The sequence below is a fragment of the Alligator mississippiensis genome, chromosome 2, assembly GCF_030867095.1.
Source record: "Alligator mississippiensis isolate rAllMis1 chromosome 2, rAllMis1, whole genome shotgun sequence".
In the NCBI taxonomy this organism is placed as follows: Eukaryota; Metazoa; Chordata; order Crocodylia; family Alligatoridae; genus Alligator; species Alligator mississippiensis.
In genome coordinates, this window is record NC_081825.1 from 80893808 (window position 1) to 80920971 (window position 27164).

General features: G+C 40.0%; 1 protein-coding gene and 1 long non-coding RNA gene across 3 annotated transcripts in view; one reads left to right on the forward strand and one right to left on the reverse strand.

The window, feature by feature from the left end:
- Window positions 1-27164, reverse strand: part of GALNTL6 (polypeptide N-acetylgalactosaminyltransferase like 6) — a 1039950-nt gene that overhangs the window by 450757 nt on the left and 562029 nt on the right. The window lies entirely within an intron of this gene.
- The window catches only part of LOC132248564 (uncharacterized), a 33736-nt gene continuing 16434 nt past the window's right edge, over window positions 9863-27164 (forward strand). Inside the window, exon 1 of the long non-coding RNA XR_009459793.1 lies at window positions 9863-10103. This is a non-coding gene — a long non-coding RNA (uncharacterized LOC132248564). The remainder of the gene's footprint in view (window positions 10104-27164) is intronic.

Sequence of the window (27164 nt, forward strand, 5' to 3'; positions counted from 1 at the left end):
AGTGATTCTCAACCGTTTTCACACCGTGACCCATTAGCATAATTATCAGCTTGTCATGGCCCACAATCCACAACCCCCTGGCCCTAACCCACCCAGTCTCTCTCTTTCCTGCTCTCTTTTCCTTGCCCCCACCTCTGGGTGCTGCATCCAGCCCGCTCCCTCCCTCCCTCCCTCTCTGGCTCCTGGGGCTGCTCTCACAACACTGCCAGCTCCATGCAGGCTGCCAGTCCTGCAGTCTGCACGGGGAAACTGCGATTCCTTAGGACCTCCCTGCGACCCTTTAGAATGTTCTTGCAACCCACTTTTGGGTCATGACCCACAGGCCGAGAAACACTGGTTTAGATAGCTCTTGCCCAGTGTACTGGATTTTAAAATCTCATTCTCAGGTACGTAATTGGGCCATTAGGGGTGGACCCAAGTTCTTTAGCACAGCGTTCTGCTTGGGCTAATTAACCCCACTAAGAAGGTAGGTATATTAGCATGACATTATACCCAGGCTTATGTGACTATAACCATTTTCAGTATCCAAGTTGTTTAGAGCTGGGTTGGGAATCTCTACATAGCTCCGAATCATGCACTGGGTGGCAGGACATCTAAAACTTAGGTAATGCAATATTAAATACTGCAACACCCAAGTATGCAGGTTCAGCATTAGATATGAAACAGATATCCAGTTTTCTAGATACAGAAATCTCTGCAGATGTTTTCACTCAGAGCGGCAACTCTCTCATACAAATAACTAGCTTGCATATACAACTCTGTTTCAGCAACATGCATATGCTTAATTTAAAGCACAGGACTATTTCTGCTGAAGACTATGGCCTGGTTTAAATAGCAATTTCACATTTTTCATGAAAATCACAAAATTAAGTGATTTTCATTGCAAATCACTATAATTGCATTTTTCATGAAAATCACTTAATTTTGCGATTTTCACAAAAAATGTGATTTGCAAGTAAATGCCCTGATATGGGCAGCCCCTCCTCTATGCAGCACCAGGGCTTTCTGCCTAAGGCAGACAGCAGCTTCCAAGCCCAGGAAACAGGTTTTGACAGCTGACAGATATTAAATTAAAGGCATGATGGGAGTAGGTGTGCAATCCCAACAACTGTACTTCCTGCCATGCCATACATACATGACAGGAGGCGTGATTGTGGGATCAGGGATCAGATCCCAATTGTACCATACTGCTGGTACAAAGGGAGCCCAGGATCATGATCATGCACCAGCAAATAACAAACTTGGCTCTCATGTGATCCTATGGCTGGGAGCCCTGGTCAGTTGATGTGGGCTCCCAACCAGGGGACATAGGGGAGCCCTAATGCTGATGAGGTCCCACACCTGGGAGCCCTTGTCAGCTGGCTGGGGCTGTCAGCCATAGGAACACATTGAAACCAAGGGGTCCAATATGCTCCCCCAGCTGGGGACCCCGATCAATTATATAAATATATAATCAGCCTTGGGGAGCAACCAGAGTCTTGAAATGCTCTGGTGTGGTTCTGAGGCTGCAAGAGCTAGCTAAACATTCAAATTTAAAGTGTGATAGGAAGTGGCCACAAAGTTACTACACATGTTGTATAATACCTTTGTGGCTTATTCCCTGTTTTATCACACCATTAATTGAATGAATGTGTGGCCAGGTCACTACTAAAGATGTGATTAACCAGTTAAGCACAAAGTCCAACAAGGCCTTTGAGTTTTACAAAACATTTCCCATCCTTAATTTAAAAACACTGTTCTCTGAGGAAAATTTCACTATAAAAACAAATATCATATCATGTTTTATTTAAAAAACAAGGTTTTAAGACAAAGGCAGGAATTAGTCTGTAAAACTCCAAAAGACTTATTGATACTAAAAGTTTATTATAAACTTTGGACCTTTTGCTAAACTAATTAGAAGCTTAGGCCATGCAAGTAGACATCTATGGTTGGAATGAATTCTTGCTTATAGTTCTTTCATGGAGCTAACCAGGAATAAAATAAGCTTCCATTTAAAGAGAAAAAGAAATAATTTTGCCAGGAACAAAATAAAATCTATCCTCTTCATTCAAATCTATCACTTACTGCATGGAGAAGGAAATGGAAAATATTTGTTCAAGTTTCCAATTATTCATTTGAATTAATCAACAAAGACAAGACTGTTGAATATAGCAAAGGATAGTAATACCTGAGCCCAACAAGAGAAAGCTGATTCCTTCTATCTATTCAGTATTGAAATGTCAAGTGTAGCAATATTTTCTTAATTATTGTCTGCCTAGTTTTGGAATTATATTTCTTTAATAAATATTTGCATGGGAAATATTTATCTTCTAATATGCTTGACAGAAAGTATTATATTGATATAATAAGCATATTTTTAAGGAGATTAAAACTTTTTAAAGAATTCACAAGAAATAGTAATGCTGGGTTACAATTATTATTGGATACTCACAACAGTGTAAGGATAAGGCCAGGCACCTGGGGAAAAGCATAAGTGGAGACTCACGGATCATGTTTGCAAGTGTGTGGCTGCCAGCAGCAACTGCTTCCCCCTTCCTCTTCCACCCACCCCCACAAGTCAGTGCCTGGGTGGGGCCATTGCCACTTCCTTCTCCCCTGCAAGTTATGCCTTAACTTCCGATATCTTCTTTTGCTGTGGTCCATCTCCATCAAAAAAACAAGTTACGTGAAGAGAGTCAAGATTGTGATAAAATGTTCTTATCAAAAGAATCCTCATGGAACAGATATCACAGTGAGCGCAAGGGTTATTGGTTGTAGCTGTGTTGGTCTAAGGACATAGGTAGACAAGGTTCTTTGGATAGATGTGATATCTTTTATTAGATCAACTAAATAGTTGGAAAAATTGTTCTTTGCAAGCTTGCAGGCACAAGTACCCTTCTTTCTCCCTATTGCCTGAAGAAGGGTGTTTGTGCCTGAAAGCTTGCAAAGAACAATTTTTCCAACTATTTAGTTGGTCTAATAAAAGATATCACATTTACCTAAAGAACTCTGTCTGACAATAAGCACAAAGCTCTTATTAACATATTTAGAATTTGAAAGTTATATTTGGCACCAACTTTACCTAAAGTCTTGGTGTGTTGTTGTTAAATTAGCTTTTGATTTCTGCATTTGAAACAAACATATTTTAAACTATTTCAGAGAATATAAAAGATGACTTCTACTAATACTGCAAACAGTAGGAATCACAAGGTGGTGCTGTTACGCTTTGGGTATGTGCACAGGTACACTTTTAGTGCTAGAGGCAATTTGTAGCACCAAAAAAAAAGTGCTTCAGGGTGTGCACACACATGTACAGCCCACTGGCTGGAGCACTACATATTTGCACTCTCCAGCTAAGGGGCAATAGGGAGCTAGTCTTCTCTACCCTACCCCAGTGAAGCCTGTCAGTGAGTCAGTCTGTGATGCAGCTGCCTCCAGCTGGCATCAACCCCTGCAGTGCCTGCAAACCTTGCACAGTAGCAGCTGGTGATTAGATAGGCTCCCCTTCCCGATTTGCCACCATGCAACAGTTGATGGGCTGCTAGTGGCACCAGGTGAGGTGACCATCAGTCTCTGCTGCCCACAAGCTGTTGCTGCCACCCTGGCTAAGCAGAGCAGCACTGGGACTGTAACAGCCATGATAGGGAGCAGAGCTGCTCTCTATGAGATGTCAGAGATCCAGCCACTCTCCTTTCCTGTTGCAGGTAGGGAAGGAGAGCAGAGTTCTCTTAGATTCTGGGGGATAAAGAGACTGCTACATGCAATTATTTACAGCTTACAGGTGGCACCATTTTGTGGCAGGTCTGCCCTCTTTGTAGCATTATAAACAACTTGCTTTTGCTACTGTTATAAGGGCATACTACATAGTGTGACAAAGTAATTTATGTACATGCTCACTTATAAGTTCTTTTTCTTAGTAAGAGCAAAAGTATGAGCTTAGGAAGGTGTTAAAGGTGCTGTTAAATTTCCTTATGTGAGGTTCTTTACAGAGGCAGAGGAAACAATATAAGCCGCTGGTCTCCAGAGTTAATTCCTAAAGGAGAATTGTTCTCTCTGGGAACCAGGGTTAGGTGCTGGTTGGACATGCCTAAGAAGCAGTTGCTCTGCAGGCTCTTTAACCACTTCTGTACTAGATTGAAAATGAAGATGACAATTATATTTAGAATCTACTCAGATTCTGTACAACTAATTAGTTCTTCATTCGAAAGCTGACCTGCAAGACCTCATACATCTGCTACCATCTGGCAAAGAGGCAATGTGTGTGTTAAAATGCAACACTGATGTCAGAAATAAAACATGGCTTTGAATGTTTGAGCAAATTAAAAGCAGAATTCCTTTGGAAAAATACTGTAAATATTCAACTGTTCAGCTTTTAAAAAACAAGAAATAGCAGCACAAATAAACTTCTTGATTAAATCTGATATATTAGACACTATAAAAACATTGCAGGTATACTTTTAAAAAGCTTAATCAGTGCATTCCTAATCATATATGTAATTTTAAGTTCCTTTTCAAACCACTGGTGAGATAAAAGCCTCTCACATATATTTTTCTTTTACGAAAAAACCCCCCCACAAGGTTTGCAGTACGTAAGCATACAAAAAGTATAGACTGGCAGGGTCTATAATGTTTTCAAGTGCACTGATCTGTTGTGCCCTGCAGGAATATATTTTTATTGAACCTCAAATATTACAACTTGGAACCAAAGGTTTGATGATGCTATCAACTTTTGTATTTTATGTTCTTATGAAGGAAATTGACTTTTGACTTAAAAAAACCCCAACAAAATATATGAAAAGTCTTGTTGCTGATGACTTTTACTGTCAAGCATATAATCTACAGAACTATTCTGATGAGAAAGCTTGTAAAATGCAACTTCCTTTCATAATGGAAGTCTCTCTCAGCATATTCAAAATCTCTCCAACTCAAGGCAGAATTGCATGCTGAAGTTATTTAAGGGAAAAGGACATTATTTAAGTAATAACTCACGGGTAATACTCAAAGTATGGGAGGACTCTGTGTCACTGCATTTAAAAGACTGCTGATGCTTCATAGAAAAGTTTGAAAAAAAACTACATTTAGAACTTATTCTGCTGATCTCTTATGTTTGTTGGATTTCTCTTCCTTGATCTTAACTGGTGGCTTTGGTAAGGACTTTAGTACCTTCATTGGACCCCTTTCCCCACCCCACAAACAAGTGGTGCAACAATATAAATATATATATATTTTACAAAAACAAGAGAGAGAAAAAAAAAAACAAAGATTTTTTTTATGAAATCAAAATCTTCTTCTTATGAACCACTAAACTCTTAAAAGTAGACAGTCAAAAGCCCGAGGCTGAATTGATTCAGTCTTTGTAGGTTAGTCTAAGCAAATAAACAGGCACGTACTTTTGATTCAGGAAATGCAGCGATATGACTCCAGTAGCTCAAGCCAGAAGCCAGGGGGTACTAGAGCATGGCTCCCTGGCATGTAGACAGCATGACCTGTATGTTCACTTCCTCTTCCCCCTGCCTCTGAGGTCTCTGGGATTTGCAGTCTACAATCACAGAAGCAGGACTCTGCAGGGTTGTTCATCACTTCCTCTTCCTGCTTCCAGGTGCTTCTGGGATTTGTAGTCCAAAGTCACAGCCAGCACTAAGTAAGCCAGTGGAGCAGTGCAGTTCTGGGGAACGTGAGTTTAATCCTCCCTCCCTGGCCCCAGACCCCAGCCAAGGTTTGCTTAGGGGGGCTAGTGAGCCAGACCTCACTGCTCTAGCTAGGGAGCAGAGAGGAGGGACCAGCCCTGCTCTTTGGAACAGACTGCACCGCACAGCCCAGCCCAGCCCAGCCCAGGGCTGCAAAGCATGCTGGGATGCTGAGGGACTCTGATTTAACTTGAACCAGGAGGGGGTCTGGGACAGAAGTTTCATAAATCAGTTTGACCTAAATCAGTTAAGTCTGATACTATATTCAACTAGGTTTATCTTAAACCAGTTTCGGCCATTTTTAAAATGGTTTCTGTGCACTGAACTTCTGTTCTGTTGCAGGTTTAAACCAGTTTCTGATCACTCAAACCAGTTTGTGCGTAACTTCTGTCCCTAGCCTTATGGTTCTTTTTCTTTTTCCCTACCTGAAGACAAAATAATTTTCATGTAATCATGAATGAGAGTGATTATATGTAAAGGAAGAGAAGATTATGATTTCAGATTATGATACTTGGAAGGGAAAGGGAGATAAACTTTGTACAGGTGCAAATAACACAAGGTACAATTCAGTAAGTCACTATTTCCAGTGATTTGTAAATATCTATCTTAAAAATAATCTACAAAAGGTGGGTTGGCATATACATAATGAACTTTCCATTATGTATCACATCTCTCTTGTATTCACAAAACATTACAGATGGTATCTTCAACACCTGCTCATTCCCTTTTGTGGTGGGTAAAAGGTCTAAGCAGTGGTGCTCAACTTTCTGACTTCATGAGCTGGATGAGTAGCATAGGGTCAGTCTGCGAGCCAGATCCCACAGACAATACTGATCCATGGGTGTGATCCAGCATGGGTTTTCAGGTAAGATAGGCCATGCCAGATCTGGCTCATGGCAATTAATTCTGCCATTGTTCCTCCATTAGATTTGGCCCATGGGACAGAGCTTGAGCACCATGGATCTAGAGTAATGAAAAGCGGCTTTAAACATCTATGCATCTAACAGAACAAAAATTCTCATGAGTATGGGAAGAACTTCAGACTGACTTCTAAAATCTGGCTGGAGGGGTAGTGCTCATTGGCATACAAGACCAGTACCTGGAGCAAGTCACCCACAGGGGTTTCTCCTTTGCTTAAAGGTAAGTCTGCTCTCTGCTGAAGCTCCTCACAGAAAGCTCATCCTGCTGCAGTCTCCTCTTAGACTGACAGAAAATTGTGGCTCCCTGTCACACTGCCCTACTCCATCTGCAGCAATGGAGGATGGTTCCTCCTCCCTAAGAGCTTGCTTTCTGGCTGGTGGGGAACACCTGGTGGCACCAGGCAGGGAGGGAGACCCCAAAGTCTGCTGCCTCTGTCCCCAGCTGAGTTTGTCTCCATATGCAGCCTAGCTGAAGCAGGGCAGGAGTGACTTTGGAGCTCCTCCTGCCCCTGGATCAGCTGGGGACAACAGTAGCAGTGGGCAGGGCAGGGAGGTATGCAAGTGGAGGGAAGGCATTGCAGAGCACAGAGGGAAAGGGGGAGAATTCCTATATCCTTTGGGGGTGCCCAGATTCACTCTGGATCCACCACTGAGGCACAATGGTGTTTAAACCAACTTTTCATTTCTCCCGAGTTGGAATGTTCTAAACTGGCATTCTTACAGCACTGAACCTTATCCTTTGCAAAATGACTAGTTAGACTTTTTCAGGTAATACTCAATATACTGTACACAATCAGTAGTAGGATTTTTTCATTGTGATAGGCAAGCATTGATTTTATAGGGTTGCTTAAAAACATAGTCCGTCTTGGCCTTGTACACACTACACAGTCTCACATTTTCCAGCAGCAATATTGCCAGCTTTAGGTTTCAGCACTATTGTTTACCACACTTACTAAAACAGCACTAAGAGGATCCAGTTATGTTAAGCACTGCATGCATGCAGACATGCATTCACACGAGGCAGAGTCTTTGCCCAAGTGCCTTAAAAGTGGAGGGGATGTAGAAGGAAGAACAGAAAGATGAAGTTACTTTGCCAAGGTTCCATGCAAGTCTGTGAAAAAGCTGAGAAGTGCCAGGTTTTGGAGTGTCTTGGTCTACACACTAGGCCATACTACCCCTGGGGCAAGCCCAACATTCCAGTGAAATAATAATAATTATTTTTTTAAGAAGAACTCACTGCCTGGCTAGTCCATTAATGTAGGTGCAATGGGATATGTTTATATTGAAGGCAGTTATTTCAGCTTCAGTGCTAAACTCCTTTAATCTAATCTGTTAAGGACAATGACACCAAAAGGGGTTTTGTTCTTTTTAGTGTTTTTGTTCTTCTTCCATTACAACATCAGATGTACCACCTGTATCTACAAGTTGATGGCTCGTTAATCACTTAGCTTGTTGTCATTACCACCACATTGTTACAGACCCTCAAATTAATCCCCCTTCTAAATGGTCAACATAAAAAAAACACAGGTATATGTTAAACAGATATTAAACAAAGTAATGGCAAACTAGCTGCTGCAGCAAGAAGTTAGACAGCTTGGTTAGCTGGCACCAGTCAGCATTATTCATTGTTTTATTTATATATTTATTGAACATGACCTTGCCTCTTACTTCTTCCTTGACACTGAGATCTCAGTCCTATCTCATCATATTATTCTGTCAGAATACAAAGAGCAGGCAATCTCTATCTCAATCAAATTTGCATGTCATGAATACATGTATGGGGATATATTCCAAAACCCTAAAACTGATGTCATTTTTATAATCTGAATTATAATCATAATTCAATTTTATCGACATATTCATTTGCAAGAAAACTAATTAACTTTAAATGTAATGTCTCCTGAAGAAATGTGTTTTATAGCTTGAGGAGGATATGTATAGTGAAAAAACTAATGAACATGGAGGATATAGCAACAATAGTAAGTGAAATTCTGCTTTAATTCCAATCATGCACATTTAAAAGACCCTGAGGGGGCTGTCCAACAGTCTCATAAATGAAAAACCCTGATTTGGAAGGACAAGCATATGTCCAGGTTAATTCAGTCTTTCTTGAGAGTTTTGGGGTGAAAACTAAGAACTCCACCAAATACCATACAGAGATGTGGCATACTAATCTGAGATTATTGTACTGGGATTATAATGGTACAAGAAAACACAGGTTGCCACCATGCAATTAAAATGAAAATTATGATTATGGTGATATCCCTTATACTGCTACTAGAGGTAGATTCAATAGAGATTCAAACCACTTTGCTGTAGAAACAACAGATACATATACTAAAAAGACACCTCCTGTTACAATCAGATGATACTTTTCATGCAATGAGACTGCATATAGTGAAAGATACAACCAGAGCAAAGGGAGTTTTTATATTCAGAGAGTTGGATTTACCTCCTGGATTTATTTCCATCTCTAGGACCATAGACTAAACAGTGAATTAAATCACAATGATTTAATGTTATGCTATAAAATTAAGATCAAATTATATGAATTTTATGCAACTAGGAAGTCATCAATGACAAAACGTGAAACTTCTCAAGAAAACTCTAGTTTAGACATTAAGGTTTTCAGCGCTCCATTAACATTTCTGTAAAATGACTATTTAGGAAAAAAAAGTTGAGATGGACTATTTCTTGAGTAGAAGCATGAGAAAACTTGTTTTTACCTTACCCTGTGTTTTTCCAGATTTACTTAAGGGATTTAAAAATTTTCCATAGATCCTTCACAGATCATTTATATTGAAGACTCTGAACCAGCTCTTATACTTTTGGCAAGACTTGGGACAAAAATGTTTGTCCCACACAGCTTTCTCATCCACAATAGATATAGATAAAGTATAAGGACACTGAAGAGGGTTTAAGGTATTTTTTCACCTCACCATCTATCTCCCCTAATAGGGTCTAATGAAGACACATAAACATTTAAAGTACAGAAGTTGGCAGTTTTTTGAATGTAGTATCAGACTTAACTGATTTGGGTCAAACTGGTTAATGAAACTTCTGTCCCAGACCCCTTCCTGATTCAAGTTAAATCAGTGTCCCCCCGCATCCCAGCATGCTTTCTGTCTGCTCCAGCAGACAAGGGTTGGGGGGGGGGGGATGCAGGGACTGCTCCCCACCCCCAGGAAAACCCTGTCTGGGGGTTGCGGACAGGGAAGGGGGGGGTTAAAACCCCCCTCCCCTGATTAAGCCCCCCTTCCCTCAGTACAGATCTGCTCTGCCCTCCTAAACTTACTGGAAGTTACTGCAGGCTGCAACTGTAGACTACAAATCCCAGAGGCACCTGGAAGCAAGAAGAGGAAGTGAAGAGTAATCCTGCCGAGCCCTGCTGCTGGACTGCAAATCCCAGATACCTTGAGGGCAGCAGGAAGAAGAAGTGCCTGCAGCCATGCTGTAGACCCCCTTGGCTTCTGGCCCAAGCCACTTCATATATATGGCTGCATTTCCTGAATCAAAGGTAAATGTGTGTCCAGTTGTTTCTCAATTTCATCTTTGCAGGTAAGACTAACCTGCAAAGACTGAGTTGATTCAGCCTCAAGCTTTGACTGTCTGTACTTAGCCCTGATGTTTATAAACAGTTTAAACTATCCTCATGCAGTTTATGACATCAGAAATGCTACTTGACTGAATTATAGTCTTATATTCAAATAGACATCATGTATCATGCTAGATAATAAGAGCAACTCTTATGCTGCTTCTACAAGTCCCTTGAAACTACAAAAAGATAGGCTGTGTGTTTCCAGTTTGGTGGTGGTATCAAGGAATGCAGAATAATACATTTTCATACTTTACATATCAGACATATATTTCTTTAGTCAGAAAGGTGAAGTATATTATAAGGCATTACAATTCTATTGTTCTTGAATTAATTTTACTGCAATTTCATGTGAAAATTAATGAATAATTAGCATTAGATAGGTTTAAAATTTACTATAAATTTATTTTTTCCTAAAAAAAAGCTTACTTACAGGCTAGAACACAGAACATATAAAAAGAAAGAAGTAAGTACTGTATATAATAATATCTCAACTAAACAAATGCTATGGGAAATATTTGATGCTATCTGTATGAACGGAAGATTCCGAGAGTCATACCACTCCTACAAAATGACCTTTTTACAAAATAAAATGTGAGAGGAGCAAATGAAGCTCCCTACAGACTTGAATGATGCTGTTAATCGTACATACAGAGATCAGTCAAACAAGATTGGATTCTTCAGTGTAATTTTACTTAAGATTAATTTTTCTGCCAAAACAAGGCTGGATTTTAATTAAGATGCCTGATATGAGATTGTTATGAAATAATTTCCTCATAGAGTTCTCCAGATGACAAGAGATAGCCTACTGAGATTTGAAGGCAGCTTGTCAATCACATACTTCTCTTTTATACAGCCTATTTTATGCCAATAAATAGAATTTTTGAAAGGCCAGTCATAATATTTCTAAAATACTGTTAATAAAAGTTTCTTGAGATTTCGCCTATCAAAGGTATCTTATGAACCAAAAGACAGAATATATATTTTTAAACTGCATCATCAATTTATAGACTGGATCCACATGCCTAAAAAAATTACACCTTATATATTATTTTACAAATAATTCCTTTATCAATACTAAACACGTCACAGATGTTTCTTTAAATTTAGAGATGTAAATCAGTGATACATGAATCCAGTTAAAAACATTTATGACAAATTACAGTTTTCTGGGTTAGAAATCTCCCGAAGGGTGTGAAGGTACTGAGCTATATTCTCCACTAATAGTGGTCTATTTAGACCAATGGCAAAAGATGAATAAGGAACACTAGGGGAGATGTGTTCCCCTAGAAATATTGCAACTTAGTCAATTATTTGTACTGGCCAAGAGCAAATGCCTACCACTTCACTGTATTGAATGTCAGCGCTTCTCAAGTGTCACTCGAGCCTGTACACTATATACGTCTTAATACTATTACAGCTCAGAGCAGAACTTCCCTTTTGGGTGCAAGAGCTTCTGGTTTTTATCTCCACTTCCCCATATAGGTATTTTCAGTGATAATCATAGTATGATTTTTCTTACAGCTTCCCTCCAGCCAATTAATACTAACAAGTCAGCAGCTGGACAGGAGAGGTATTAGCAAGTAACGCAAAAAAGGAAGAAAAGTTGAGGGAGAGCAGGAGAGGAGCAGGAAGGGAAGGGAAAAGCAGTGACAATGCCAGAGTACCTTCTCCCTCAAGCTCCTGTGGGCCTATGGAAATGTATCTACACAATGAAAAATGAGTGTGTGTCCTCACTACAATCCAATAGTGGAATTGCAATCTGTAGGTATATTAGCTTAAGCTAGCCTTATACTAGCTAACAAAGGTACTGTACTAATGACAACATAGCAGCAGTAGCATGATGCTCAGCTAGTCTGAAACTAGTACAGGCATGTCTACACAAGTGCAGTCATGTCTTTGGTCTGCAGGGTAGACATAGCAAGGTGAGCTGACTGCTGCCAAAGGTGAATATATTGTATTCATGATTCAGTAAACATAGGTATTTTAAAATTAATCCTTTCAGTCATTCCATCTTCTTTTGATACACTAATCCAAAATTCAATTGATCTAGCATGGAAATAATATAGAATATATTACAACAGCAGGCAACATTTCTGCTTTTTGCTGTTGTGATGTCTGCCTCTCAATTCTTGTGGGTGCTTTTAATGAAATGTTCCCTTCTCTAGAAAAGAACTTTAAGGAAATAGTTTTATTTTCTTTGACAAAGCTTTCACTATTATCAAGTTAAGCTTTCATTATTATCAAGAATAGTTATACTGTAATAGTAGCTATAAATGTACAAAGCCATTAAACAGCCAAGACTGCTTTAAAGGGCCCAAAAACTAATGTGGAGGAGGTATGGAAATAACATAGGTATATCTTTCTGCAGGCATTTATATTAAGGAAAGGTATGTTGGAGGGAAGGACAACTGGTGAGCACCGAAGATGTTAAAATATACGGGATACAGAAAAAAAGAACAAAACAGGAAAACAGGACAGGAGGATAAATATAACATGCAGTAAAGTGGCAATACTAATTACTTATATTGCAAAAGTGTCAAGAGGCCTTGGTCTCTTTGTACTAGGTGTTGCACACACAACAAAAAGATGGTCCCTGAATGAAGGTTTACTTTATAAAGATAAGGCAGCACATGGCTGATGAATACAGATAGATGAGGAAGCACAAGGTGATTAATATTAATTTGGTCACACAGCAACTATTGAGTGGTTATAAGGCATACCAGCAGAATTCAGCACTGAGGGGAAATCTGAAAAGGAACATGATTGTTTTCAGATATTTTCCTAAAATTTTTCATTTAGCCATTTTCATTAATAAGACAATATATTTGTCCCGGCTCAGATGTGCAACATTGTCTTGTTTTTATATCAATAATTGTGAGGAAGGGAGAGAAAATATTTTTATGGGTTTGTTTTTCTCCAAGAAATTGGTAACTAGTTAGGAACTTTGCAACCTGGACCTAGCAATCTGTTCTTCAGATTGTTAATAGATGTTAGGGGAATGTCTTTATAGCAAGGGATTGCCAGAGAGCCTCTGAATGTTAGTTTTCTGTTACTTTCTTTCTGCAAGGTGACTCCTACAATATAGTGTTGCCTTGTGGGTAGGCACAGGTGCTTTTTCTTTTGCAGCTCAAGTACTTTTTTTTTTCTGGCACGTAAGTGTCAACAAGTATCATGAAATGTACAGGGATGTTTGGCAGCCCTGTCACAATAGATGGCTTTTCTATAGCAGAGATGGCACTTGCAGCCTTGTGCAAATTTTTCCATCTAAAAACATGTTTATTCAGTACTTATTAGGAGTGGGCACCATGCCATCTTCACAGATGGAGCTGAATGTTCAGCACCAAACTATCATGTAACATACCAAATGTGAGAGTCAAGGGCAGGATTTCTTAGGTGAGAATATCCACATGCTGTCAAATGTAAAGCAATCTGCCATTGTAAATTCTGCCCCAAGCTAAATTAACCTTCAAAGTGTGAAAAGTAAGTTCTGTAGAGACATAAAAGAGCATTTTAGCCTATTTGAGTAATAAAGAATGAGGCATGTGGGAAAGACATGTTCTCTTTATCTTACGCTAAAGCTAAGGGACTTGTCCTAAGGGTTAAGTGACTTCTCAAAAACAGAGAGAATATGCTGCAAGGACTGATATTGGAAATCTGTGACTCCTACTTCTATGCTTATATACTACAGAAAGCATATATCTCTTATTCAAAAAAGATGGCACAATTAAGGAAGTAACATTCCTTGTATAATACAATTGTAGGCTGTTTATAATGCTTTTGATGTGGATGTCCAGAACCAGCATGGGGCACATGCTGCACGATGTTCCCACACCTGTGCACTGGCTCTGGTGTATGGGTCCATCTACTGGGATGCCACATGGGGCACGTACCTGTAGGCTTTCCTGCTGCTTGATTCCTCCCAGCACTGTGAGGATCCAAGCAACATAGAAATTCTTCTTATGTCTTCCCCAGGCCAGAGTAGACTCCAGTCCTGGAAAGTGGAGTGGCAGTAAAATGCCCCCATGCTTTCCTTAGACCCTGTACACTCTCTTTCTCAAGGAGATTTCTGCACTGCAAATTTCCCAAAGATGTACAGCACCAGTAATTAATGTCTGTCCATCCCCTTAATGTTTTTCAATTCTGCTGGCATCTTCCTTAGGAGGGAGATCTGTACCCAAATTCCAATTCTTACTGTCAAGCAAGGAAAACAGAAATTTACAGAAGTTGTGATGCATACCTTAAAAACACATGTCGACATTTCCCTTGGACAATATGAACTCAAACATTAGAGTTAAAAGAGAGATTTTTCATATTAAAATTCTCAAATCGTATGTACTTTTATGTGCCTCTATGAATCTGTTTGACAGCGTGTTCTCCAAGGTAGCGCATGCGATACAATTGTGTGGTGACACATCACTTCTCACTTTGCAAACAAGTCAGTAAAAACTGGAAATAAAAATCTTGTGGGGAAAACAAGAACCAAATAAAAAAAAATTTCAATTAATAATTTGTTGATATTTTCTTTTTCCACCTGTATGTTATCTGTGAACAGATTCTGTTAAATACATATATAATACAAAGAAGCATGTCAAGTATGGTACCTTCATTCCAAACCTTAATCCATTTTTGCCAGACTAAAGGAAGCAGATAACCATGGTCACAACAGCATCCGGTCTTTTATCCAAAAATGTCATAATTTATGCAGCTATTTTGTTTACTTAAAGCTCTTGTTTTCTGCAAGTACTCTCCTCTACCTAAGGCAGGAGTGGCCAACCACTGGTCTGCGTACCAAAAGTGGCACGGGTAGCCGCTGTGTGTGGCCCTAGAGTCTCAGGTTCTCAGTGAAAGGAGGCATTGGAATGGAGGCACAGAGTGGAGGACTTCATGAAGCAGATAGATGGCAGGATGCCGCTGTAAGAGGTGGCATTGGGGTATCACTGCCAAGAGCCAGGTTAAACCTTCTGTGCAATCCTAGAGTCACTATGAAATTCAAGGCTTTGGATCCTTACTCCCCATATAAAACTATGGTGGTTGCAGGCTCAGGGAAGGGTTAACCTGACCGCTGGCAGTGAGGCCTCTCCAGCAGCAGTGTAAGCTGTATAACTGCAGCTGGAGGCTCAAACTCCTCTGTCTCAGTTCCAGCATCCAAAGGGCAAACTCTAGCTAGAGCACCTCTGTGGGGAAAGGATCAGAGCAGCACTGAGGGAAGAAGAAGGGCTTAACTTGCGACATGCCTTCTAAGCAGCTGGCCACTACTGGCCTAAGGCCAGTACACTTATATTACATGTAAGTTGTGACATGTCCATGCATTCAGTAAATTAATGGCATAATGAAAGAAGGAATAAGCTACAAAATTATTCCACAAAAAATGTGGAATAACTTTGTGGCTTGCTCCTATCATGCTATTAATTGAACATGTGGCTAGGGGTGCCCTTGTTGCTGGGAGCCCCATCAGCTGATTGGGACTCCCAGCCGTGGGGATGCCCAAGTTGCCCCCGCAGCTGGGAGTCCATATCAGCTTGCTATGTGCTGGTGCAGGGAGAGCCTGGGATCCAGCAATAAAGGATAATGGGTTCTGATGCACGGTCCCACAATTGCACCTCCTTCTGCCACATACATGTGGCATGGAAGAAAGCATGACTATCATTATCATGTGTGCCCTTAAGGAATACCCGGTAATCAAAAAAAAAACTAATGAAGAGAGTGCTTGCTAATAGCAAGGAGGCTCCAAGCCAAAAGAACTGTGGCCCTCCGTACTCTCTGCAACATTGTAGAGGTTCAAATAAGCTTCAGATAAGGATTAATTTTGTCTGTGTTTTGTCTTGAACCTCCCAAGTGGAGGCTGAAAGGCAGATTAGGACCAGGAAGAGTTAAAAGCATGAAGACTTAAAATTCTGTAGAATGCAGCAAAGTGCATCAGAATATCTGGAATTTATTCAAGAATGCCCTGAGATGGACAGGATGCATACAACCTAGTATAACAGATGAGGAAAGCTTGTAGAATGGTACAACCAAACCTATTACAATAGCTACAAATGGTTTGTAAGAATGTTGTAATTAAGTTCAACAATCAGCACCAAATGCAGTGGATCACCTGTGGGCAATCATACAGACTTGATGTAAGCACTTCTGATGTATGAAAAGAGTAGAATAAATATGTCCTTTGGATATGTATTGAACCCTAGCAGTATTCCTGCTGCTGGCCAGTACAGTCACCTGGGTGACAGCATCTTTCCTGCTTGGTGCAGGGGGCTGGACCTGATGATCTTCCAAGGTCCCTTTCGGCCTTGCAATCTATGAATAAAGGCTATATATACTAAGTTATACTCAATGAATAGTTACTGTGTGCTTATTTCAACCATGTAGTAGCAGATCTAACAGGTCTTTGGAAGCAACGCCACCTAGTTTCTGGCATTTGTCCATTATTATTGCATATACATGTTGATAATTTTATAGCCAGTGTTTAAGCACCCATTAATTTTTCATTTTACCTAGGTTTTATTGGCACCCAATTTGAGACAACAAGGTATGGTTTTCAGAAATGCTGAGCGAAACCATTCTAAAACACATTTGGAGCTGTGGTGTTTATTCAGTACAAGTGAAAAACCACATTCTGGATTTCTAAAGCTGGATATCTAAAACAGAAGTACCCAAGATTACCGGACACATACACATTCCTAGTTTATGAATTGCTACCATAGCACATGTCTACATTATCTTCAAATTCTTCTCTCGATGCTTGCCTTCCACAGATTCTTTCTAGGCTATGCGCTTCATTTTTAATTTAAGTATTCTGTTTGATAGCAAGCAATGGATAAATAGCTTTTTCAATTGAAAACAAAAGTTTGAACAGTGGCTTCTGGAACTTACTACTCAAAAGAATTACATTCATGACAACAAAGATATCGAGGCTTCCACAGAAAACTGAAAGCCGTTAACACTTTTGCAAAGGGCAAGAGCATCTTGAAGCAACGCTAATTATATTACACAGCTATGGTAATGATCCTACAGTTAAAAGATGAAATGCAAATTACACCACATCTTCCCTTTTCCGTCTCATATTTGTAGAGGGAAAATATGCTTTGGATAATTTTTTAGGCCATATCTAAAGTATTTTTTAAATTTTCTTTTGAATTCATCCAACTATTTAAGGTTTTTACTCTGTGGTTCAAATATTGCTCACTGTTAGTTATCAATAAAATGAAAGATGTAAACCAACTTTGCAGGAAATAGTATAAATTTTAGGGGTGTACCAACAGAGATTATAGGGGCCAATACAGATGGCCAATATACCTCCTTAAAAATTGGCTGATACTGATCTGATTTCCAATACAATATTTAAGAGCTGCATGCAGCTGTTAAGTCTGTTGTGGTAGAAGGGGAGTGGGGATGGAAGAGGTATGGGGGGCAAATCAAGGCCCCTGTGGCGAGGCAGGAGTGGGGCTGCGGCTGGGGCTGGAGCTGCCTAGGCAAGGTGGGACAGGCCTTGGGTCAGAGCCATGGCTCATCCAGGGGGCATGGGGGAGGTGGCTCCCACTGCTGCATGAACCCCAGGAGGGCACGAGGGAGGTGTGTACCCCCAGGTTTGCATGGGGCGCAGGCAGGGCTGGACTGGAGCTGGGGCCGGGGCTATGCTGGGCTCTTCCTGATGAGGGGTTGGGCTGGGCAACAGCAGCATTGGGAAGGGGCTACGTGGGGGGCGGGGAGGGAGGCTATGGTGGGGTTGCAGTCCCCCCCAGTTTACCTTAACTCCCCCATAGCCCCTCCCTCCCAGTGCCACCACTACCCATCCCGAGCACAGCCCCGGTCCAAACCTGCTCCCCCCCACTCCCTCTTGGGTCCCTTCGGATGAGCTGTGACTCCATCCCATGCCCCGCTCTGCCCTAGCTGGGTGGCACCTGCCCCAGCCCCATTTCTCCCTCACTGCAGGGGTCTTGATCTGCCTCCCCATGCCCCTTTCCTCCACCCTCCCCTTCCACCATACCAGACTTATCAGCTGCGTACAGCTCTCCATGCTGCCAGGCTACGCTCCTTGCTACCTGTGTGATACACTGCAGCTGCATGCATGCATGGGCCATTTATTGGCCAAATTATCAGCCACATGAGGCCGATTTCTGATGCACTGAATAATAACCTTTCTTAATATTGGTGCCGATCAGATATTGGACTGATATACTGGTGCACCTCTAATAAATTTGTAGTAATTGTGTCATGACTGTCAACAGAAAAGCATCCATTCAGGCACCTTTTGGTAAAGCCACCTGACAGGATGAAAGCCTCTTAAATATAGCATTAGTATGTCAAATGGTGCCACTATAGGCATTTGCAATTCTCAAAGAAAAGTCCAAAGGTGTATACCCAGCAGCACAGAGTTCCTCTCTTCCTTTGGGTTTGTGCCTTTGGATTGTGGGAACCACACAGAGTATGTAATTTACAGGAGGAAAACATATTAAGTGTTTAGGCAACTTGCCTAGGAAGCAAAGGGGAATTAGACATTAATTAGGATCACAGGAAAGCAGGGCTCACAGGAACCTTAGGAAGTTATCTAGTCCAGTGCTCCGTTCAACGCAAGATTGTCCTTGAGTAAACAATCCCAGCCAAGTGTCCATCTTAGCTGCACTTGAAAATGTCCAGGGATGAGGATTCTACAACCCCTCTAGGTAGCCTGTTCCAATGCTTGACCACCTTCAAAGACAGAAAGTTCCTCCTAATATCCAACCTACATTTCCCTGATGCAGCTTGAGGCCATTGTTCCTACTCCAGTCCCATAGAGCCATGTAGAAAAGACATCTCCATCCCCTCTATAATCACCCTTGAGGTGTTTGCAGACTGTAATCAAGTTCCCTGCTCATTCTTTTCTTGTTCAGTCTAACTAACCTTAGTTCTTTCAATCTTTCCCATAAATCATACTTCACAGGTCTAATTATTTTTGTTTGCTTTCTACTGTATACTTTCTAATCTGTCACCATCCCTTTTGAAGTGTGGGGCCCAGAATGGGACACAATACTCAAGATGAGGCCTCATCTATGCTGAATAGAGGGGAAGAATCGATTCCCTTGATTTACAGGAGACACTCATGTTAATCATGGGGAAATTATTTACTCTGTCTAGGCCTCTGCTTAGGGTCACCTTCCAAGGAAAACTTCTCAGGGGTTTGCAGGCAAATACATAAAATCTTAAAAGATGTGACTTCACTGAATGGATAAAGAAACTGGTGCATGTTATTAGAGCACATTTGTTCCAATGTTACTGTCTGAACTTCCTGCCCCTCCCTCCCTCTGTCCCTATTCCTAGTAATCTGCAGTGTTATATAGCAGGTAGCAGCTGCCCTCTACCAGCGAGGCAGCTGTAGGCCAATAGTTCTACACACACATGTAATTGTAATGTGCCTCAGGATGAGAAGTGGTACGTAAGTGTAAGTTACAGAATACTCTGTTTAATTGGTACATGCTGAATTGAGTTACTTTATTGAGATCTCTCCCAGGAAACTGATTCAGCTAATGATGCTGAATGACAATAACCACTTTTAAAACAGGACATTATTAGCACAAATGCAACATAATGGGGATGATTTTAGATAGGGTTAAGTGGTGTTTAATTAACTTCTAAATAGATATGAATTGGTAATGTCCTGCCTCTTATTATGTAGGCTGCCAAATAATTTTTAAATATACAATCCTCCCTATAATTAGGTATCAATTAACAATAACTAGATTAAGAAATGAAAGCAAATAGCTCCTGAAAGGGGATAATATTGAGGATGCCTCACCAAAAGGACTCAAAATAATCGACTAGCAAAACCAGGCACACAGGACATCCAGTAAATGCTACTGCACGTAGGATAGGAACTAAAGAGAACTGGCATTTGCTGACCTCTTTGCTCTCATCTCAAAAAGTTTCACAATAGTTTTAAAAAGACTTAATAAAATTTACAAGCTGGAGATTTTAGCCTGGAAGAGAAACACTCTCTCTTTAGAGTGAACAAATAGAAAAATATTTCTACTCTATATTTATGGGGCAAGCCTTTGAATGTTACTGTATATCCTATTGTTTAGCAAATATATTCACAACATGCATCAATTTTCTGCTAGCAAATATTAAAGCTTCATGTTTCTTTTTTCCACATTATGGCCAATACTTCCTCCAATGACTTGCTTAAAAATATTCATCTGCTTCCTCAAAACTCATTCCCTGAGACACTGGAAAGCGAACATAATTAAAATGGTAACGTGCTGAAACATGAAATGGCAGTAATGCCCACAAAAGAAATGCCACATTTACACATATTAAACATTAATATAATTCTGTGGCATGGCTGCTAGAGAACCTGTCAAGTGCACGAATAATCCTGTATTCTCATGCATCCATTTATCATCTTCAGGCTGAGTTCCTATGATGTTAGAATAAATGGTGCTTGTTATATGGGCCAAAACATTTATCACTTGTGCTATGTCAGTCATTTAATATTACAATAGCAAACTAACCTACTAGTATTGATTTTGCAAAGTTCATAATAGATGTAATCAGAAGTATCAAAAGTAAAAGATTGATAAAATGTAGGCAGTTTAAGTAACAAATAAAGACACAGTGGAGATGTAGCTTATAGAAACTGGATGAGAAGTAATGAGCAGATGTCTCTGAATAATATTTTTCTTTTATCTTATGAGATTATCAAGGAAATTTATATGGATTTGTCTCAGGAGGGACTATTACAAGGAGCCAATATTTATTCCATTAAAATTCTTTCCCATTTTGATTGTCCCCAATTCTAATGGAGGCACAATTCACTTTAAATAGCCATAGAAACTTTGTCTTGAATTTCTCTTATATTGAATCTGGTTCAAAGTAAGATGGCATTAAACTCTTATTTGAGGGATTTTTACACTGTTTTGTTTTCTGGAAGAAGCAAGATAGATCCTTGCCTGGAAGTGATTAATGTTCTAGATTTCGGATAGGACAAGAAATGGCTGGGAGGGAAGTAAAAAACCTGGGAAATGTGAAGCAGGACACCTATTCCAGTAAGATGGTCATGTGAGCAGTTCAGACATACAAGCCTTAATGGTTCTGTTGCCATTTTATTTAATTTAAAACTCAATCCTTGTAGGTGACAATGCCAGTTTTTGTCAAATATGCAAATGAGAGGGTAGCAGCTTGATAGGAAGAGACAGGAAGGATATTCTATAATATAAATTAAAGTATGTAAGATTGCGAGAAAGAAAACTGAAGGATCAAGACCAGTGAGGAGAATGTGGAAGACTACTAGACTGGAAACACATGCCAGGACTAAGAAATGTTGGGCCTGCAAAACATGGACAAGAAGACCATACTGAAAATGTAAAGTCAGAATAGAAACTATAGGCACATCCACACGTGCAATTAAGGTGTCTGCATCTTCTGTGCAAAAAAATCAGGTGCATTAAACTGTGCCCCTGCACACGTCTGAACTTGCACTGGTTTGGAGACAATTTGCTCCCGATGGGAGTAGTTCAGTCTAGGGCTGCTCCTGCCCTGCTCTGCCCCCCTGCAGCCACTCAACTGGGGGGGGAACTCCAGACTCCCTTGGGTGCCAGCCCTGGGCTGGCAGGGAACAGGGACCTGGTTCTAATCTTCATGAGGCAGGTGAGATCTGTCCTGGCAGCAGGGACAGCTCTCCCTCCTCCATAGAGATTAGGATGGGTCTGATCTCCACATGGCTGGCAGGCAGCATCCCGCTGAGCTGGGACAGGTTTCCCTGCCCAGCTGGCAAGCAGTGTCCAACTAAGTCAAGACAGCTCTCCCTGCCCCCTGTGGCCTCTTGCTGTCTAGGCTGACCAGAAACAATTTGCTTCCAGTCAGCAACTACATGTGTGCTTCAACACATTAGTTTAATGCACCATTTTCTAGTACCTGTAGATAACGGTGCATTAAAATAATCTACTGTACAGTAATTACTGCACATATGTAGACATTGATGCTTTAGTCTAATGTGTAATAAAGGTTCTTGTGTAGACATACCCTATGAGCCTTCCAACTAAGTAATCTACCTCATCTAATATACTTTTTCCAGTTCTGATAGAACCTAGAGAAATATCACTGAAGTCAATGGAAGTCCTGGACTCTGTTCTTGAGTTCAGTAGGATTAAAGAGCCTGAGAACAATAAATACTCTGCCATGGGATAGAGATGATAGAGGAAGTAATTAAAACACACAATTTAAAAATCCTGCCACTGTTTGTTTATGGAAAGCTAGATAGGGAGGCATCTCTGTCAGAGATGTATTTGATTATGCCAGTTAACACATGTAAGGTAGCAAATATGTTACCTCGCAACTCCTATTTCTGTCTCCTTTCTGATGTGTTGTCTGCAATTTGGTGGAACTAGTATTTTTAAAGAAAATATTCTTATTCTACATCTTTTTTTTATTCTACACTTCCAGGTAAAACATTTTAATAAGAGAAGTAAAGAAATATGAAAAAACTCCAAGCATGATCTTAGTGTAGGTAATAAAATGTAAGAATTACAACATCCTATTATTGCTATTGGCAGACATGAGCCAAAACTGGAAAATCTCAGGAGTAGCTAACCAACGTACAGGTTTTAGGTTGCAGTTTGGTGTTAAAACAAAAGGAGTATGTTGGTTGTTCCTCACTGTGAAGCAGACACACTTTTATATCATATACATACACAGAATGCCTAGGTCTGGAGAGATGCAGAGGAATACTGTGTGACTAATAAAATTTTCAATTTGGCAGAGAAGGGAACAAAACTTATACTTTTCTCATCCTGGATGAATGTGGTTAGCACTGGGCTCTAGAGTAAGACAGAAATAGGAACTCAAGCATTACCTCTAACTGGCAGTTTTGTGAATCTAGCCTATGGGGTGGGGGGGACCCTCTCGTCCCATGTCCAGGAAAACTACATAATAAACTTGACACAAATTCAAATAGCATTTTCAGTGAGTTTATCATCTGTTGAAAAAAAAAGAATCACCAGTTCTGCTCAAGGATTCCAAAAAAGCTGCAGGTATTTATCCCCTCTCTATATTTATTTAAAACTGAACAGATTTTACAAGCTATACAAGTATTCACTGTATAAAGCTTACAACATCCTGCAGTTAGCATTTAAATTATAGCATCAATAGCTCATACATTCAGAAAACAGGCCAAGACCACAGAATCATAAGAACTAGACAAGCCATATAATCCAGCATGAAAAAAGATTGCATTTTTAATGCTGCTGGAGTCAACAAATACCACAAATCTCTCAAAAAATCTGCTTCCAGTGACTTTTAACCCATTTTGGCTGATCTAATAAGTATGTTTGTTTGTGTGAATTTGGGGTGTTTATTTAAATCAAACACAACCCCAAGACTCACCTGTTTGTAAGTAGAATTAGGGAAGCCATGATAAGCCATGATCTGCAAGTTCATTAATCTGTGTAAGAAGAAAGAAAGCAGGATGGGGGAACACAGAGAAAAATGTATTCTGTCCTGTGAGAAAAGAAAGTATATTGGGCAGCTTCATAGGAAATCAGCCCCACTAGCTTATGCAAACACTTTATATATGCGTATATTAAATAGTGCATGGGGGCTGATTTCCTATGAAATTTGAGTTGAAGTTCATTGTATTCAAATTTGAGTTCATTGTGCACGTCAAGCTTAAAATCAAACAGGCAATTGTGTACATCTATTTCAGAGCAGATTAGCTTGAAGCTACCTGGAACCAAAATAAAGTAATTGAGAGAGAGAGAGAGCATGTGAGATTAATGAAGACTACAGAAATATGGGTTTTGCATCAGCATAATGGTCAATGCAGCTCATTAAGCCATTTGCCTTGATCAAACATTAAACAAAATTCAGTTTAAGTGATGGAGTTATTATAGCATGATACTGCCATTTCCAACTTAAATGGAAGAAAATACTAATGCTCAAGTTAAAACCTCTAAATTATGTAGGAATGACATAAACCTGGGTCTAGTAGAAATCAGCTACTTGACTTATGACTTCCCATTAGGCACCTGAGTAAGAAATAACAGAGAAAAGTACACTAGAAATCAAGGCTTTCAGAACTGACAATACCAGACTATAAATATACCAATGGTCAGGCATCTGAAACATCAACAAAAATTATATTTTCAGAGCACATCTGGCATAACACAGCAGATATTAAAAGCTGATCAAAATCCTTTTGCAATCACTTTGTTTTGCCCTATGTAGCATTTTTAGAAATACTATTAAGTTCTTTCCCATGGGGGAAAAAAGAGAGTGACAAAACCTAAATCAAAACACTTTTTCTAAGTAATTACACAGGGAAGGATGTAATCACCACAGCCTCCTGAAATGGAGAAAATGGTAGGCCTGCTTTGGGCAGTGTTCCACTGTTGCTTTTGTTAATGTACTAATGAGTCATTGTCACACTTGTGCCAACCTGGCATTAGCAGTTACAATAAATTTACTGCAGGAACACTGCTGTTTGTAATTAGCTCTTCATTACACAATCAGGCTGATTTAGAGAAACTCTCATATGATTTGCTCAGCAAATGAAGCAATATAATTACACCTCACTTGAAATCAACAAATTAGACTGCTGTTTGCAATTGGCTATATTATGTACTATTAGTACTCCAGCAATTGCAGGCCTGTTGCGGCCTTTAGCACTTAAATAAAGTAAGCCTAATTAAAGCACCGAATATTTTTGAATTTGCAAGATCAGCTACATAATAGTCACAATTTCTTGCAATTAAGAAGGAGCCAAGATATATCCTTGGCAAATTCTGCACAAGTTTGAGCCTTGGCAATGCTAATATCTAATAGTACAGGAATCAAAGCTAAAAGGAAAAAACCCACAAAAATACTTGCATCAGGGAGCGGAAGGGGAAAACATGTTTACTTTGTAGCAATTTATTTTCTATGCAGATACAAGAGACTCAAATATATTCAAATTAAGTAGAAAAGCAGTCATGACCTATCTGTTCATTTGCATAGTTCCTGTTGTTCCTAACAACAAAACGTTGTAATAATTTTTAACAACGTGTGTGTAATATTCCCCAGGTATTTTTTGTGTCATGAATGCTAATGTAAGGGCAATGAGGGGTGAGTTGAATGGTCTGAAGCAATGCTGGACAGTAGAATTCAACTTCGTAATAATCCAGTAAAATAATGTTGAGTCAATAGCAAGAAAAATAAACAGTTACGTTACTTCAGAAAAAAAAAAAATGAAACCACAATCTGAAACATACATTACATGAAATGAGGTAAGTATTCATTACCAATGTCACTAGGTGAATCTAGGGGGAGGTATAGCTGAGAGCTCACTGTTCACACAAAGGGTGCACCTCTTGCAGTCTCCCTGGATCCATTCCTGCTAGTGTCTGCCCAGTTTAGAAGAAGCATGTATAAAACAGAAATCTGTATTATTCATGATGTATCAGATCTGAATTCTGCAGGACATTCAGCATTACACTGGCAAACCATAAATAACCACCATAAGCAACAAGAGTCAGGTATTTATTCTTGTAAATCAAACTATAGAAAGAAGCAGTGGAACTCACACAGGTTATATCAGCCCCCTGGCACTTGTTGAAGAGTGCACATCCCTGATTGGTATCTAAAAGTCCTAACCTGGGAACTTGGTTAGATTTACAGCTACTTCTGGATAAATAAAGAGCAGGAGTAATCAAGGCTACTTTTTGCTACTAACAGTTTTTCCTCCAGGATACAGACTTTGACTTTGTGATTGGTGTCTTTATTGCCTTTAGGCTGGACTATATTAAGACTGTTGAAATAAGCTGTAAATGGATGCTGGAGCTACTAAGAATGGAGAACAACCTCTCAATTGTTACGTAAAATTTTTCACCATCTGTAGATGACAGAAATCTGGTCTGGTAGCCTGCTGGCTTTTGAGCCGAATTTAATATGTTGGTTTTCAAGATCACTTGAACCCCAGATGACTATGAGAGCACCTGTATCCCCATGTCAGACTAATAATGGCATGATCAGGAGTTAAGGTCATCCGTAAAAAGGGATAGGACTGTGGCAGGGTTATTCCTTTTGAATACTTGAGTTAGAAGTGAGCTTCCCAGATCAGTCCAAAAGATCCAAAACTTGTTGATTTTCTGGGCCTGATGCAAAACTCATCTATCCAAAAGGGTAATTTTGTATAGGTTAGCCATGGGATTGGCACATGATGCCTAGTACCATGAGTAGTTAATATTGCATTAAATGGTAATTGTTGTGGAAGATGGAGAAACGCACTGAAGTTTTTGTTGTGTAATTATTTTTTAATTGTATTTTCAATTAAAGGTATCCAGATGTGTATACAGATATTTTATGTTGCTTTAGATACTTATATTCACTGCTTTTCTAAGTTGCTGACATAAGAATTCTTAATAAATTGCATCATATCATAATAAATCAAATACATTATTACTTCCTCAGGATACAAAGCCAATGTTTTAGTAAATATGTTAAAAATGATTTCTGAAGAAAAATACCTTAGAATTCTTCTTTTAAACTTATGTAATTTATATTTTTTTAAAGGAAATTATCAATGTGATAGTCACTTCCCAGTTGAATTTTGCCCCTTAAGAGGTCTTTAAAGGCCTTGTTACACCTTACACTAAGCCACATGATCAGTGTCAGTGCTGGCTTGAGTTTGGAGCAGTCACACTGCAAGCCAGCTACCCTCCCACTCCTGGCTTCCCCCCAGGGCAAACCCTCCCACCCCCATTACTTACTTCTGGCTCCCTGGGCTGTCTGTTCTAGGGGAGTAGGCAGGAAAGGGTTAATCTTCCTGTCCAGCCACCACCCCATCCCAGATGCTGCTCTTCTGGCCCAGAGAGCAGCAGAGGTGGTGGCCAGGAAGACTGTTTAACCTTTCCCTGCCTCCTCCCCCAGGGACAGACAGCATAGGCAGCTACAAGTAAGTGAAGAAGGAGGTGGGAGGGAGGACAGACAGTGAGCAGGAGTGCTAGTGGGCAGTGGGGCCTGTGGGCCTGATGCAGG